Source organism: Acomys minous, assembly GCF_964271855.1.
Source record: "Acomys minous genome assembly, chromosome: 2".
Classification (NCBI taxonomy): domain Eukaryota; kingdom Metazoa; phylum Chordata; class Mammalia; order Rodentia; family Muridae; genus Acomys; species Acomys minous.
In genome coordinates this window covers 113,635,607-113,651,109 of record NC_140484.1, presented here as the reverse complement: position 1 = coordinate 113,651,109, position 15,503 = coordinate 113,635,607, and the positions used below count along the sequence as shown (strand labels likewise).

General features: G+C 42.6%; 1 long non-coding RNA gene across 3 annotated transcripts in view; it reads right to left on the bottom strand.

Moving 5' to 3' along the window:
• Window positions 1–4,146: 4,146 nt before the first annotated feature.
• Window positions 4,147–15,503, bottom strand: part of LOC311588536 — a 51,140-nt gene continuing 39,783 nt past the window's right edge. For 2 of the 3 annotated variants that reach the window (XR_014776238.1, XR_014776239.1), the window contains 3 exons: window positions 6,118–6,359; window positions 5,161–5,238; window positions 4,147–4,360 (listed from right to left, as the gene is read on the bottom strand). This is a non-coding gene — a long non-coding RNA (uncharacterized lncRNA). The remainder of the gene's footprint in view (window positions 4,361–5,160; window positions 5,239–6,117; window positions 6,360–15,503) is intronic. The other variant, XR_014776240.1, reaches the window with a different exon arrangement.

Here is a 15,503-nt window from a genome sequence, read left to right as displayed (position 1 = left end):
AGGACCCCTACAAGGAGGCTGTGCTGCCTATCTACTACATCTGAGCAGAGGGTCTAGGCCCTCACAATGCATGGTCCTTGGTTGGTGCATCAGTCTCTGCAGCAACATCCCCCCCCATCCCCCCCCCCCCCCCCCCGCACACACACCGATTTGTTGGCTCCATTGTTCTCTTTATGGAGCTCCTATCCACTCCAGGTCCTTCAGTTCCCCAACTCTTTCATAGGACTCTCTGCGCTCCCCCTAAAAGTTTGGCTGTGAGTCTCAGCATCCGCTTTGAGCCCCCACTGGGTAGAATCTTTCAGATGACCTCTATGGTAGGCTCCAGTCCTGTTCCTTCTCTTCAACTGCTTTCGGTATCATTTCTTTTTGCCATTCTGCATGAGAATTAAGCCTTCTTTCTAGGGTCTTCCTTGTTATTTAGCTTCTTTATGTCTGTGGATTATAGTGGGCCTATCCTGTACTATTTGGCTAATATATGAGTATAAGTGGTATCATGGGTGTCTTTCTGGGTCTGCTTACCTCACTCAGGATGTTCAACTTCCATCCACTTGCCTGCAATTCATGAGTTCCTTATTTTTAATAGCTGAGTAGTATTCCATTGTGTAAATGTACCACATTTTTTTCCATTTTCGGTTGAGGGACATCTAGGTTGATTCCAGATTCTGGCTATTATGAATAAAGCTGCTATGAACATAGCTGAGCAAATGTCTTTGTTGTATGGTAAAACATCTTTCAGGTATATGCCCAGGAGTGGTACAGCTGGGTCTTGAGGTAGAAGTATTCCAAATTTTCTGAGAAAGCACCAGATTGATTTCCAGAGTCTTTGTACAAGTTTCCACTCCCACCTGCAATGGAGGAATGGTCCTCTTTCTCTACATTCTTACCAACAAACACTGTCACTTGAGTTTTTGATCTTAGCCATTCTGACAGGTGTAAGATGGAATCTCAGAATAGTTTTGATTTTCATTTTCCTGGTGACTAGGGACATTGAACATTTCTTTAAGTGTATCTTGGCCACTCTATATTCCTTTCTTGAGAATTCTATATTACATTTTTAATCAGATTATTTGGTTTGTTGATGTTTAATTTCTTGGGTTCTTTATATATTTTGGAAATGAGTCCTTTGTCAGATGTAGGATTGGTGAAGATCCTTTCCTAATCTGTAGGCTGTTGTTTTGTTCTTTTGATAGTGTCCTTTGCCTTTCAGAATATTTTTAGTTTCATGAAGTCCCATTTATTAGTTATTGATCTTAGAGTCTGAGCTATTGCTGTTCTGTTCGGGAAGTTGTCTCCTGTACCAATGAGCTCAAGGATCTTCCCCACTTTTTCTTCTAACAGATTTAATGTCTGGTTTTATATTGAGGTCTTTGACCCACTTGGACTTTAGTTTTGGCAGGTTGATAAATAAGGGTCTATTTGCATTTTTCTACACTTTGTCACCCAGTCAGATCAGCACCATTTGTTGAAGTAGTTGTCTTTTCTCCATTGTATGGTTTTGGCTTTCTTATGAAAAGTCAAGTGTCTATAGGTGTGTGGGTTTATTTCTGGGTTTTCGATTCAATTCCATTGATCCACCTGTCTGTTTCAATGCCAGTACTATGCAGTTTTTTTTATTACAGTTGCTCTATAGTACAGCTTGAGATAAAACTTTGTTGTGCTACTGGAATCTGAGCAGTTAGCAGAGAACCCAGAAGAGTACAAGCTACCGTTTTAGGTTCATTTGCTGGTGCTTAGGTGAACTATTTTCCTCCTGTTTTACAAAGGAGAACACTGAATCTCAGTGAGGTTAATTAACTTGCTGAATGGTACCCAACTGTTAAATGTCAAAGGTGAGAATTAACAGAGGTTTATCTGGCTCTGAAGCCCACTCCATTTCCAAGTTGTTTTGCTTCTTCTATAAACCAACAAAGACTAAGAAGCACACGCTGTAGCTACCATTGAATATATAGTGCAGCTTCCTGAGTGGGGGGGGGCGTGATTTCCTGGACAGACAGGTGTGGGCCGGTTAGGTGGATTTTCATACCAGGGGACTCCAAGGCCATCACTGAGGAGGATTTGTCTCATTAACTTTCTTTCCAATTGTTTCAACCCACTAGATGCTATGAGCATTCCCCAGTCAGAGCTCTAACTTCTTCCCATGTAGTGTCTTTATTGGTAAAGGATAGAAGAAGTACTACCTTAAATCCTGAGTTATGGTACCACCATGAAACAGTGAGAACGAACACAAGATTCTGGAAAGCGAGACTGACGTGGTGGCAAGTCGTTTTATCTCATGAGCAACTGTCTCATGTGCTCAGGTTTGCTGGTCTTAATTTAGAAACATATCAACATGACCCTACCCTGCTAGACTGAAAGGACAGCAGACAGGCAACAATGAGCAGACCTCAACTGTGCTTACTCTCCACTAATAAGACAAGGCAAACATTTTGTTTTATAGCCTCAAGACCAGAACCCAGAATCATCACTAGGATGCCTCTGATCCAAAGCCTAGGACAAGTCCTCTAGCAACCATGCTGAAAGCTAATCTTCTCTCTCACTTTCATCCAGGTATTGAGTTTGGAGGACTTTCCTCACATGGAACATTTATATAAAAAGAGGCGAGTAAAATGCACACTTGCCATTAAGAAAAAAACAATAAAGCAACAAAACAAGGGAATGTTCCTATAAAGGCTCAAGGGCCCATTCAAACAAACAACCCAAACAAAGCAAAAAGAAGAGTTCAACGTAAACAAGGTAACACAACAAGAGCCAGTGAAGACAAGAGAAACCACTGAGGACAGCAAAAGTGCTGCCCCCAAACTGAACTTAATTTTTGTCTTTAATATGTCAGAGTAGGTGAAATAATTGCTTACATAAACAGCCATTCAAAAAATTATAATTTTACTAGCAATAACAATGTAGATAATAATAAGTATTATGTAATAATATATTGTTATCCTATATTGTTATAATATAGATATAGATTTGATTGATAATGGTAAGCTACACTTACCATTTTTTTCTTTAATGCTCTGCTCAGTAGTGTCTATCTTTGATGAGTATTAGTATGTTCATTTTGAAGACAAATTGTTACACTTAGAGAGGTGAAGATTTTGCTTGTTTTGAATCACTGGAACCATCTACTAAGGTAGAATTTCCAAATCTTTGCACTGTTAATATACTGTGGAATGTGTAATTCTGTGTTATGGTAGCTGTCCTGTGAGCATGTGATCTGGCACTAGAGTGTGCCATTATAAGAACCAAAACAATTTTTGGCTTTAACATACCAATGCAGGTAAAGCTCCTTAGTTAGGATGAGAAAAATGCCCTTGGACACTGCCAACACTGGCCCCTATTGAGAACAGCTGTTGAGGGTTGGAGCTGGATTTCACAACCAGTTCTACAGGCATTTGAAAGCCAAGAGCACCATGCTGCTTTGAAGAGTCATAAATCAAGAGATGGGTTTTGTATAAGAATTGTAAGATTAAGCTCAGGCACAAAAATCTCCATTAAAAGGGGAAAGAATATGAAAACAACTTGCTAGCAAGAAACAGATAGACAGGGATCTGAAGTATTACCCTATGTTGTGAACTCCAAACGATGCTGGCTATTAACTGTAAAACCTGGGGTGGGGATGGAGCATGATTTGGGATTTAGTCTTCATTTCTGTCCTTTAAACTGATGTCAGAAAAATTGACAACTGAAGAAAATGCTGAGGGATTACCGCCTAGATGAGACCCTGCTCATTTATGAGGCTCTCAAAGTCAGGAAAGATCAGGAGACTCCCCTCAGTCCCAGGCTCCTTTTTGTCTGGGGACAGATCCAAACACACTTCACGCATGTCTCCTTCATGGCTGGGATACCAGCCAAAGAGTCCATCAGAGGACATTTGCACCCAGCCAAGCCCTTCAGAATTCCAGTTCCCACTGGGCAGTTCTCTTTTGCCTTCTCATATTCTCCGACTACAGGAGTGATGGCACAGAAACTCAACCAACAAATTCTTGCTAAGAAACAAGTTAAGTTGGGAAGAATGTCAGAGCAGTCATTCACTCAGGATGGGAGTACATTGAAGGTCTTGATTTAGTTGTCAATGTCAAGAACAAGCCAGTGAAAACAATGCGAAGATGAATATATATATTCAGTTGCTATAACCAAATGGTACAGACTGGTAATTTATAAAGAATAAAGGTTTGTTCCTCTCATGGTTCTTTAGGTTGGTGTTCAGGATCAGGAATCTGCATCTGGTAAGGTCTTTTTTCTTGGAGGAAACTCTTTTAAGAGTTCCAGAGTGATATAGGACATCAAAGTGGGGCAGAGGAAGCTTGCTAATGTGGCTATCTCTTGCTCTTCTTATAAGTCCATTAATGCAATCTTGAGCCTTCTAAAAATAATAATATGTAATGTAACACAAATATAATATATACTAATATAATTCATTTATATAGTGTACATTATGAAATAAAGAGAAGTGGATAAATGCTGGGTATATAGATAAATAAAAGAAAGAAATACAATTTTCAAGTCACATGTAGAGAACAAACTCCAGAATACAGAGGAAAAGTTTCCTTCAGTATGAATGAATAAATAGAACAGAGTACTAATAAAATGAAGTTTCTAATAAGCTGGTAAACAGCAGGCTGAAGGAGAAAAAAATTACCTCAAGGAGGCAAGGACATAAAGAGCAGAGCAGTGTCCCTTCCGGACTAATAAATTAATAACCATAAGGAACATAGTTGAAAATTAAATCATTGACGCAGAAGAGTTCACAAGGAAACCATTGTGTATACAAGGAACCTTTGTGTATACATGTAACTGGGCACTACATAGCCATCAAAGGTAATTCATCTCAGGTAAGTTGATGGCTCCTAAGAAAAGAAACCAACAATGGGGTAGAAACATTTGAAGATGTAATGAAAGAAATTTATTCTTACATTTAGGAAGAAATTAATGTATATGGTGAAAGGTAAAATTATGTGTTGAGAAAATTATGTGTTGAGGCCATTTTTGCCTCAAGCATTATGAAGCATTCAGAAATAATGAGTGCTAAAGTAATGAGAACACATCCATCTAGCCATCCACTCATCAATCCATGGTTCTAGCCATCACTGTGCTCTGCTTTAGAAAGATAATAGGATACAGTTGCAAGTCTAGGATGTGTACGTGTTTTGGTGCTTTACAGACCTGTGTGTGCACTCCATCTGCCCCTTAACTGGAGGCTCAATAGACAAGTCCCCTAAAGCTTATCTGTGATTTCCTGACCTAGAAAGAGAGAACAATGACACCTATCAGTCAAAGTTGATTTGAGTTTGTGATGTTATGACTAGAATAATATCTAACATTGGACAGCCTAACACATCCCAAGATTCCTTTACTATATCACTATTGATCATCCTTGCCTGCCCATCCATCTATCCATCCATCCATCCATCCATCCATCCATCCATCCATCCATCCATGCATCCAACCTATCCATTCACACACATCTATCCATCTATTTATCCATCCAAGATTTTTTAAGGCAAATGTTTCTTAATGGGTACTAACACCTTAGTGTAAAAAGATACAGACTCTGCTTGGCAGATGGAGTTGACCAACAAGGATGGGAAAGGGAGGCAGCAAAGCTTTGGGACAGGTGGTACAGTTACTTCTGCATAGAAGCCCATACAACCATTTGTTAGCTGCTCATCTGAGAGCAAATTTCTGAGTCACTGCGTGGCTCCTTGATTCTTGGTTGGCCTGTCAGAGTGACAGGTTGCTCTGAGATCATAGGAGCCAGCTGAAGAATGTGGCATGTTAATTTCCCCTCCTCCCGCCCCTCCTGCCTCTGTTCTGACTCCCACCCTTAAGTGCTTCAGCTCTTTATCATGGCTTTGAAATCAGGAAAGACACTTTGGAATTCAATTAGCCACACAGTTGCCACAGCAACGAAAACATATAAACTTGAATGATTTATACACACAGAAGACACTTCAGAAATGAACAAATTTAATCCCACAGCTGGGAATGAAATAGTTTGTCCAATAAGAAAATTGTATCCTTAGAAACTGGATGATGGGCCTTCGGGTCTCAATGTGAGGAGGGTGAGTGTTGAGGTGGAGGGACAAAGGTAGCTCCTGTATCACTTAGGCTCACACTCACATCAGAGGTCAAGGTTCATGCTGGGGCTGTGCAGATTACTCAGTTCTTCTTAGCAATTACCAGTGCCCAGAGGCCCAGGAACTCCAGGTACAATACTTAGCACTATTCCATCAGTTATAGCATTGCCTCCCATGAAGGTGTGCGCTTCTCTTCTTAATGTGGTACGTTGGCTTATGTGCATGCACAGGCAAGGATCTGAGGTTGCTTTCATATCAAACTAAGGAACACAGGGGTTAGATGTGCTGAAAAAGCAAGAGAGAAGAGCACGAAACCTTCAGATGAACTATTTCACAATTTCTACTTTACTGCTATACTCTCCCATTGTAAACTGCAAATTCAGCGAAACCCACTGCACTGCACATTGTGTGTCCTGACGTTGTTCAAGTGACTCAGTAGCCACTCAGAATGTGTTAAGAGTTACAGCGCTGGCCTAGAGTGGTGGCGCATGCCTGTAATCTTAGCACACTGGGAGGCAGAGGCAGGCAGATCTCTATGAGTTCCACTCTAGCCTGGTCTACAAAGTGAGTTCAGGACTGCCAAGGCTACACAGAGAGACCCTGTCTCAAAAAACTGAAACACAAAACAAAACAGTTACAGCCCTTTTTTTTCTTCTATAGGAGAATGCTCACTCTGTATTGGAAATATGTGTGAGAAGGTGAAGCAGGTAGAACGCTGAAATACTTTTCTTTTACTTTTCTTCTCATGTCCACGGTTTGCCAGTCTTTCTTTGCGATCGCCAACAGTAAGTGTTTCTGGATTGTCTTTTAGTGCACACTAAGTTGAACAGATACATGTGTGTTTCCTTACAAGACACAAACAACCACTACTAGAGATCTCTATTCAAAGCTGATATAAAGCAATATGTATGTTTATTTTGGAGAAAGGCATTGAAGTTTTGGTGTCTTGAAGACCAAATGAGTTGAGGACTGGTGAGATGGAGGGATCCTCATTGCTTCAAGAATTGATCTGTTGTAAATGGGAATCACAGAGCAGGATAAGCTGATGTAACTTCTAGCATTAAGATTCTGAATGTCAGCATGGGAGGTTGTGGTGAGCATAGCTATAATATGTTCTGTAGTAAGAGGTTCAATACAGAAAGAGTAGAGGTGATACTATCTCTAGTGCCCTTTGGCCTCTTAAAGCTCTTGAGAGGAGGAAAAAAGGGCAACACACACACACACACACACACACACACAAACACACGAATACACACAAATATACTTTAACTAGTTCAAATGAGTTACATAAAAACTACACATTTCTGTGTATATATTAGCTTTTATTTACTCATTCTGTGGTGCTAGGAATCAAACACAGGGCCCAGTGCTTGTCAGCCAAGTGTTCTCCCACTGAGCTTCATGCCTAGCCTCCATTTGCATGGATATGTGGAGGTGCTTGGGGTTTCCAAATTAGACACCTTTTGCCACCATCCTCTCCTTGGTATTGAGTTATTCCAGGCTTGCAGGAAGATTTTGAGTAAGGAAGGCTAGATGGAACAAGACTAGAGGAGACACACAGTGGCTGCCTGGAATAACACCATCTCCTTACAATGAAATGGCCCCTCAATGGCTAGCTAGTGAGACAACACAACCACAATATCTTATTTTTGTAATATTTGTGATAAAGTACATATAACATATACTATTGTAACTGTTAAGTGTATAGTTTGGTAATTTGGTGACAATAGATAAACCCACAATGTTATGAAATTTATCACCGCTATCCATTTTCAGAACTTTCTTATCACCCTAGACAGAAACCCCGTGGTTAATATCATTCATTTCTACTTCTTGATTCAGCCCTTGGTTGCCACTAATCTCTCTGACTCTATAGATTTGCATATTGTAGACATTACACATAAATGAAATTAGGCAAAATGTAGTCTTTTGTGAGGCTTAGATTTAATGCAACATTTCCAATGTCCATCTGTTTTGGTGCATGGGCTACCATCCCGTTTCTTCATGTCTGATAATACCTTCTTGTATTGAAGGAACTTTTGGGTGTCGTATACTTGGTGTTCAATCCTATCCGTACCCACAGGACTCAGAGTATGGAGAAGATGTTGAATCAGACAGCTCAATCACAGTGTCTAAGGCGCCTACCTCTCCTGAGAATTTGAGAAAGCTCTTTAAAATCTTTGCCCTATACATATTTTGCTTGTGAAATGAAGATACTGCTTATTGCCAGGGAAATCTAGTCAACTAAGTCATATATTTTGAATTTGAATGTTCCATTGCTCGAGGGGTGTCTTAATTCAGTTCTTCAGAAACTATTGTGTTGTGTGGTACTAGGGGATCATATCCAGGACCTTTCTCTACCAATGAGCTACACTGCTAACTAAGCTCCTCACAACATTCTTAATAATACAAACACCATTGAGATAAAAGGCTTATGAGTACTGTAGGGTAGATCCAGCCTTGGTTAAAGCCATCATGGTGGCCCCAGGACCACTGTTCAAGCCCCACAAGCCACTCCATTCTTCATAAATCTACCGGGTTGGGCCTTGTCCCTTCTGTACACTGATGACCTCAGCTTTATGAAGCCTCATCAGACAGTGGTATGTTGGATGCTGTCAGGGTTCTGGGTGGCAATGCCATCTTAAGCTCTGCTATAGTAGACAGTGTGTGCTATGATACAAAGGCCTGTCTCTTGTTGCTATACACTAAGCCATTCCAGGGATGAACTCCAAGAATGAAATATCTTGGGCCAGCTAGAAGGCAAGTCACTCCTGCCTGGGTGATGGCCCAAAACCCTCCGGCTTTCATCACTTCCCTTATTGCCATCCATAGCACACCTTTTGGTTGTGGCTGCAAGGGAGAGCTCAGGAAGAGTACCACTTCCAGGCTTGTGCTCCACTCAATGGCAGACTAGGGTTTGCCAGGCCCTCCGGAATTACAGATGAACCCTGCTCTTCTGCTCTCGTTTTCTTTCACCATTATTTGCCTAACTGCAAGTGACTGGCTGTTTCTGGGATTCCCTCCCTCAAAGCTATCTGAGAAGGAACCTACTCCCCAGTGAAGAGAAAGCTGACTGTTATATAAGTAGCAAAAACAGTTGCAGCTTTTCAGGGGACCGTGCTTAGAGGCACTCAGCGTGGTCCAGCATTTGACAAGCCACTGCAGGCTCCCCTATAGTACAGCCTCTAGCAAAAACTAGGCTGTTTTGAACCACTGACAACAGAATTGTTTCTCTTTATACCAAGAAAGCTGGGAAAACGTCTAAATCCGAATGCAGGGTGTACCCAGGCCGACTGGGACAGGTTCATGCTGTGAGGCCTAAAGTCTTTATGAGAGTGTCTAAGCCAAAGGAGGATGTCAGCAGGGCTTCTGGTGGTTCCATGTGTGCCAAGTGGGACCGTGACAGGATCAAGTGGGCTTTCCTTATCGAGGAGCAGAAAATCATTGTGAAAGTGTTGAAGGCACAAGCACAGAGTCAGAAAGTAAAATAAATATACAGCTTTTGGAAGTAACAAAAATTAAGGCTTGGTCCCGAAAAAGAAGTATGATTTTGATGAGATAAATTTCTCAGGCATGGGGAGAGCTGGAAGTCGGATAAGTTGCCAAGAAGGGCTGTTGTGGCTCCAGGTGTTGGGGCAGAGGCAACCCTCCAGACAGAGGTGACCCAAGGAACATATTCAGCCACCGGCTGACCCAGCAGAAGGCACAGGGTGTGGTGAATAAACGCACTGGCCCCCAAAGTGCCCAGAATGTAGGCAAAGCACTGTTTATGGATATGTCTGTGAGGGTAGTTCTCAGTAAGATTTCCATTTGAACCAGCGAAGCTTTTTAAGAAAATATTTAGAAATCCATCCTCAACAGGGTGGCACACATGCCTACTGTCAGCTGAGGCTCCTAGTGGAACCAAATGGAAGGAGAAGATAAATCCATTCCCTTTTTTCCCTTCTGGATCTTAGACATCATTCTTTTCCTGGTGTTTTACATGAGAGGTGGTGTTCTCGGTGTTCTCAGGCCCCCAGGATCTAGGATGGGCACTTGTGACCCTGCGTCTGGATTATTAGCCTTTGTCCTTAGACTGAGAGTTGTATCACTGGCTTCCCAGGTTCTGAGGCTTCCCTGAGCTAGCCTACCCCATTTCCTCACTCTGTAGCTTACAAATGGCCAGAGGCTTCTCCACCTCCACAGCTGTGTGATCCAATTCCCCCAATTAATCTATTCTTAGTCAGTCTGTCTGCCTCTCTTATCGATTTTCTCTTCCCCTTGGAATTTTAAGTAATTCATTTGCTCAACAATGCAAACTATCCTGAATCCAGGGGCCCCCAGACATCTGGATTTGACTGAGGTCAAGAACAAAGCACTGGCTGCAGAGGGTGAGTGTCTGACAGAGCAGTCCTGCTTAAGTCGAGAGGGTGCCCTGCCCCGCAGAAGTGGAATGACTGAGGGAGGCTATCGGAGAAAAAGTAGAAAAAAATGTTCCAGAAACCGTGGGGCTTTCGTTATTAGAATAGGCCACCAATTCTGAGTCAATGTGTTGGTTAGGCTTTTTTGTTTTGTTTTGGTTTTTTTTTTTTTTTCTTTTTTGTTTTGGTCAATGTGACCGAGAGTCAGGAATGGGTAAGTTAAAAGAGGAATCGTCTCCCCAAGCCTGGCCTGTAGACGAATCTGTGATTTATTTGCTTGATTCATAATTGATATAGGAGGTCTCAGCCCACTGTGGGCAGTGTTACCTCCTTGGCAGGTGGACTGGAGCTGTGTTTAAAAAAAAGAAAAAAGCAAGCTGAACAAACCATGGGGTGAAAGCCAGGAGGCAGCGCTCTCTCTGATCTCTGCTTCAGTTCTTGCTTCAGGTTCCTGCCTTGAGCTCCTGCCCTGAGTTCCCTCAGTCATGGATAGTTACTTAAAGCATCTGATGAAATAAACCCTATCCTCCCTATGTTGCTTTTGGTCACGATCTTTACCGTAGCAATAGAGAAACATAGTTTGTAGGGTCAAGTTGAAGAGAACCCCTAGGGTACTGCTCGAAAGAGAAGGATGTCCTGAACCCAGAAGCTGGGAATGATGCAGACCTTGTCTCAGAACTGAGAAGATTCGATTTCACTTTTGTTATCCACCCATCTGTCCATCCACGATGCAGCCCTGTATCCATCCATCTGTCTTTCTCTCCCCTCGGCCTCCCTGAGCACATTTCCTGTGTGCTAGGCTTGAGCTAATTTTTCTTGTGACTTCACACAAAAGTGTCAGTGAGTATTTGCTGAAATTAAACAGCTTATTTAGTTCAGATCCTTTCCCTCACAGTCTCACTCAGATCCACTTTAATCCAATTTCCAAGCAGTGTTCTCAGGCACATTCGTTCAAAATGCTAAGATTGGAAGTAGTTTTAGCCAATAGATACTGAATACTACCTTATTTTACATGTTGCTGCAATTTTATATAAAATATAACATATTTATAACACATACAGTTACATATATATCAAATTATGTTCATCTATATTAATATATAGTATAATTCTGATCCTAACTTCTTCACAAGGCCAAGAAGAGGCCTATAAGAAATAAAGGTGTGGGACACTTTATTTACAAATTATATATATTTAAGATATTCAATGATACAATGTTTTGACACAGAGAATGATTACTATAGTCTAGTGGGCTGACATATCCTTCCTGTCACCTGGTTATCTTTCTTTCCTCCTTTTTATCACCTTTTGGTAAGATCACCGCAAATCTAACCTCACAGCAAATGTCCAACATGTGGTAAGATGTCATTAACTACAGCCTCTGAGTGGGACACGGAGGCTTTTTCTGTAACCTCTGTTCTTTCTTTACCTTTCAGATGCCGCATATAAGTGAGGTCACATCGTATTTTTATATTTCTCTCTGGCTTTTGGAAATCACCATGTGCTCCACACTCAGCTACATTGTTACAAAGGACAGGTTTTCTTTGTTAAAGCCTAAACGCTATTCCATTGTGTTTGCTCTGGGATGTGCTTACCTGTCCACTTGTTGATAGCACATCCAGCTGTGCCTGTATCTGGGTTCCTGTGAGTTACACTGTGATAAACATGGGAGGCCAGATGTGTTTAAGAGGTGAGTTTTCCACCTCACTGAGTACATGCCAGGAGCAGGATAGCTGAGTCACGGAGCAGTTCTACATTTTCAAGCACTTTTAGGATCTTCCATACTGGGTTTCTTGGCAACCATGCCAACTTGCATCCTCGTCACCAACATTGCACAAGACTTGTTTTCTCTCCATCCATACTCCCCAATCCTGTATAGCTGTCCCAGTATCTACAGGGAGAGGTTTCCTCGCAGTCTCTCTTCTGTGAGAATTGTATGAGCACCTTTGCATACACATTTACATACATAGTATTGAAGAGCTTTTATATTTTGGTCAGTTTTGGGGATCAAACTAAAACACGTGAAACAAGTAAATGTGCCACCAAGCTGTATGCACCCCAATTTTAAAGAAAAGAGGTTATTAATGATTTCTTTTTATCAAGATTACATGGATTTCTTGCATTTTTGACACCAATTCCTTGCTAGATAGACATTTCCCCTGATCCATAGGCGGCCGGTTTTTTCCCACTTGTTTTTGCTAGGGCTGCTCGTGCTTTGGTTTCATTGCCAACAACAACGTCAGGAGCCTTTTCTGTAGCTCTCGATTTGGAGTGTTAAGGTTCAGATCTTGGCTGAAGGTCATTAGAAATGGGAGGGAATACCAAGATGATATTACTGGGCCATGTGGGGTTTCTGGTTTTAAGATTGTATGTCCAACCCCACAGATTGTCAGTGCTTGAAACAGAAGACAGACCCCTGACATGCCTCACCTTTGAGGTCACTTGGACCTGCCCATCTCTGAATGCTGAGTTGCCACAGATGCTATTTGTCATCCAGTGCTTGGCAAGCCACCATGGAAGTGGCATTGCTTCCTCTCTCTCTCTGGCTTCAGAAAAGCAGTTCTGCTTCACTTCTCTGGGTTTTCTGAAGTGCCTAGACCAAGTTTAGGTAATTTCAAAGACCTGACTGAGACACTCCTCTCAGAGGGAAACAACAGGATCTCAGGTGCATCCCTTGAGGTCCAGAAGCACAGAACCAGCGCCAAAGAAGGGCTACGTGGCCCAGGTAGCCCTTTCCTTAGGAAACGCATACTAGTGAGCAATCCTAATAAAGCAATTGTCTTGGAGGACAGGGAGAGTGAGGCAGTTCCAGGAGGCTCCAGGTTCAACAGGAGTCAGGGCTAATGAGGACCTCTGGCATCAGGCCAGCAGCCCTGGCCAGCTGCCTTGGGGCCTGGATTTGCTGAGTCTTGCAAAAGGAGTCATTGCTCTTTAAGAAGGGTAAGGTGGGTGAAAACATAACAATGGGCAGCCAGTTAGGGGTGGCTCCTGGCCTACAGGCCAATACTAAGGGGCCAGCAGGGGAGTTGGCCATACCCCAAATCCCTCATGGGCTGCTTCCTGTGTGGGCATCACCTCACTGCACAAATACCACTGGGGCTTCCTTCTTTGGGTTGAAAAAAAAAGCCACAGACAGCAATTCTGATAGTTTCCTGGCACACAGAGCATGCTCACAATGTGTTATCAGCACTTCCAAAACCCATTGCACTCAGAAAATGGAAACTTTGTTTTTAAGTTAATTGGAAGCAATTGGAAGCAAAAGCTGACCTGATGTGAATTCACTTGGCCGCAAAACTTGACCTTATCTGGTGCGAGGTTACCTAGGTAAGTGTGAATATTCATATGTTTCACTGTGGGGATGCTTACCAGTTTAATTACAGGTGCCGTCAGCCCTGGCAGAGGGTGTGGGATGTTCAGTGTATGTATCCACTTCCTCCCTAACTCAGCCAAGCTCTGCCTCCTGCAATATCACTGGCCGAGAGACTTTTAGAAGAGTGCTTTGTAGCAGAATGTGGCCCTACAGTTCCTCATTCACCCATTGGCACAGAGGAAACACAAGCTCACTTAGCAGTCGGCTTTGGTTACTGATTTCCGGTAATAAGGAACAGAAGATGCTCAGGTGACTTCAGAGGAGGAGATGTGATGTCAAAGTGGATGCTCGTTCATGTTAACATAGTACCCCAGTCTGCCTAGCAACCTATGATGTCATTATCTACCCGCCAGTAGGCATGCCCCTGCCCAAGAGCATGTAAAAGGACAAACCCAGCTGCCTCTTGCTCCTCATGTCTCTTGTTTCCCTCTTCCTCTCTTGCTGTCCCTATGTCTTTCTCTTTCTCTCTGAGGCGCCCCTTCCACTTTCCTGCTTTCCCGCCCATGTAATCTGTTATGTATTTCATATTTCAGTGAGGACTGGATGAAGAACTGAGAAATCATAAATGAATGAAGATCTATTTTGTTTTCTTGCTCTGCTTTCCTGCCTATGGAGCAGCTCTCTGTTCCTCCCTCTCCCACTCCCTCCCCTTCCCTTTCTTTCCCTCCCTCCCTCCTTCTCCTCTTCCCCTCTCCTTTATTCCCTCCTTTCCCCTCTCCTCTCCTCTATTCTCTGCCCTCCTCAGTTCTCTCTGGGCATCTGCTTCTTTCTTCCTGTGAGCTTCTCAGCGTATGAATTCGGCTCACGTACATCTAATTGTAGTTCCTTCCTTGATTTCAACATGGTTTTTTGCTGCCATGTGCTCCATCGTTCTGTGTGGTCCAACTGTACAAATTGAGACAACTTGTTGCAGCTTGTTTTTTTTTTTTTCAAGCTGAGTCTGAAGAAGAGTCCTGGTGTTAGCTGCTCAGCTTGGAAAAATCCGCTGTGTCAGATGAGGGATAACATAACACAAATCAGGGCTGTCTGTGTTTGAACCTTGAGCAAGCTTTGGCATTTTACTTAGAAGTGGCTATGGCTGGGCTGGTTCCAAAGTCTACCACCGAGTCGTTGCAAAGAAATGCCAAATAGGACCAGAAGCCAGAAGCATTTCAGAAAGCAGCAGTCCACCTGTTTGGATACATTTTATTTGAAAACTCTTGCAGCTGCATAAGGTGATAGACCATACAGTTGCCCTGTGATTGTTGGAGAGCTAGCGGCTGCAAGACTCACTGCAGATGCTCCCTATGAACACTTGTGAGTTCCCATCCCAACCTACTGTCCTGATATCTCCCAGGATGAAAGAAAGGGAGACCACAGTAAATTTAAAGCTGTCTCTTCTGTGCAGCAGGTGTTCTCACATATTTGTTGAAGACAAGTTTTTAAAGTATTTGAGTAAATTTTGTGCAAATACATCAAAGAAAGTCCAAGAGTCAGTGGGTAACAATGCTGCAGCGAGAGTTTGTTTGCTGTATCTCAGCATTCCTACAAATGATGAGGCACTAAAGAGATGGGAGCGTGGGACTGGAGAGGCGGGTCAGTGTTTAAGAGCACTAGTTGCTTTTACGGAGGACCCTGGTTCAGTTTCTAGCAACAGCGTGACTCACAACCACCTGCCACG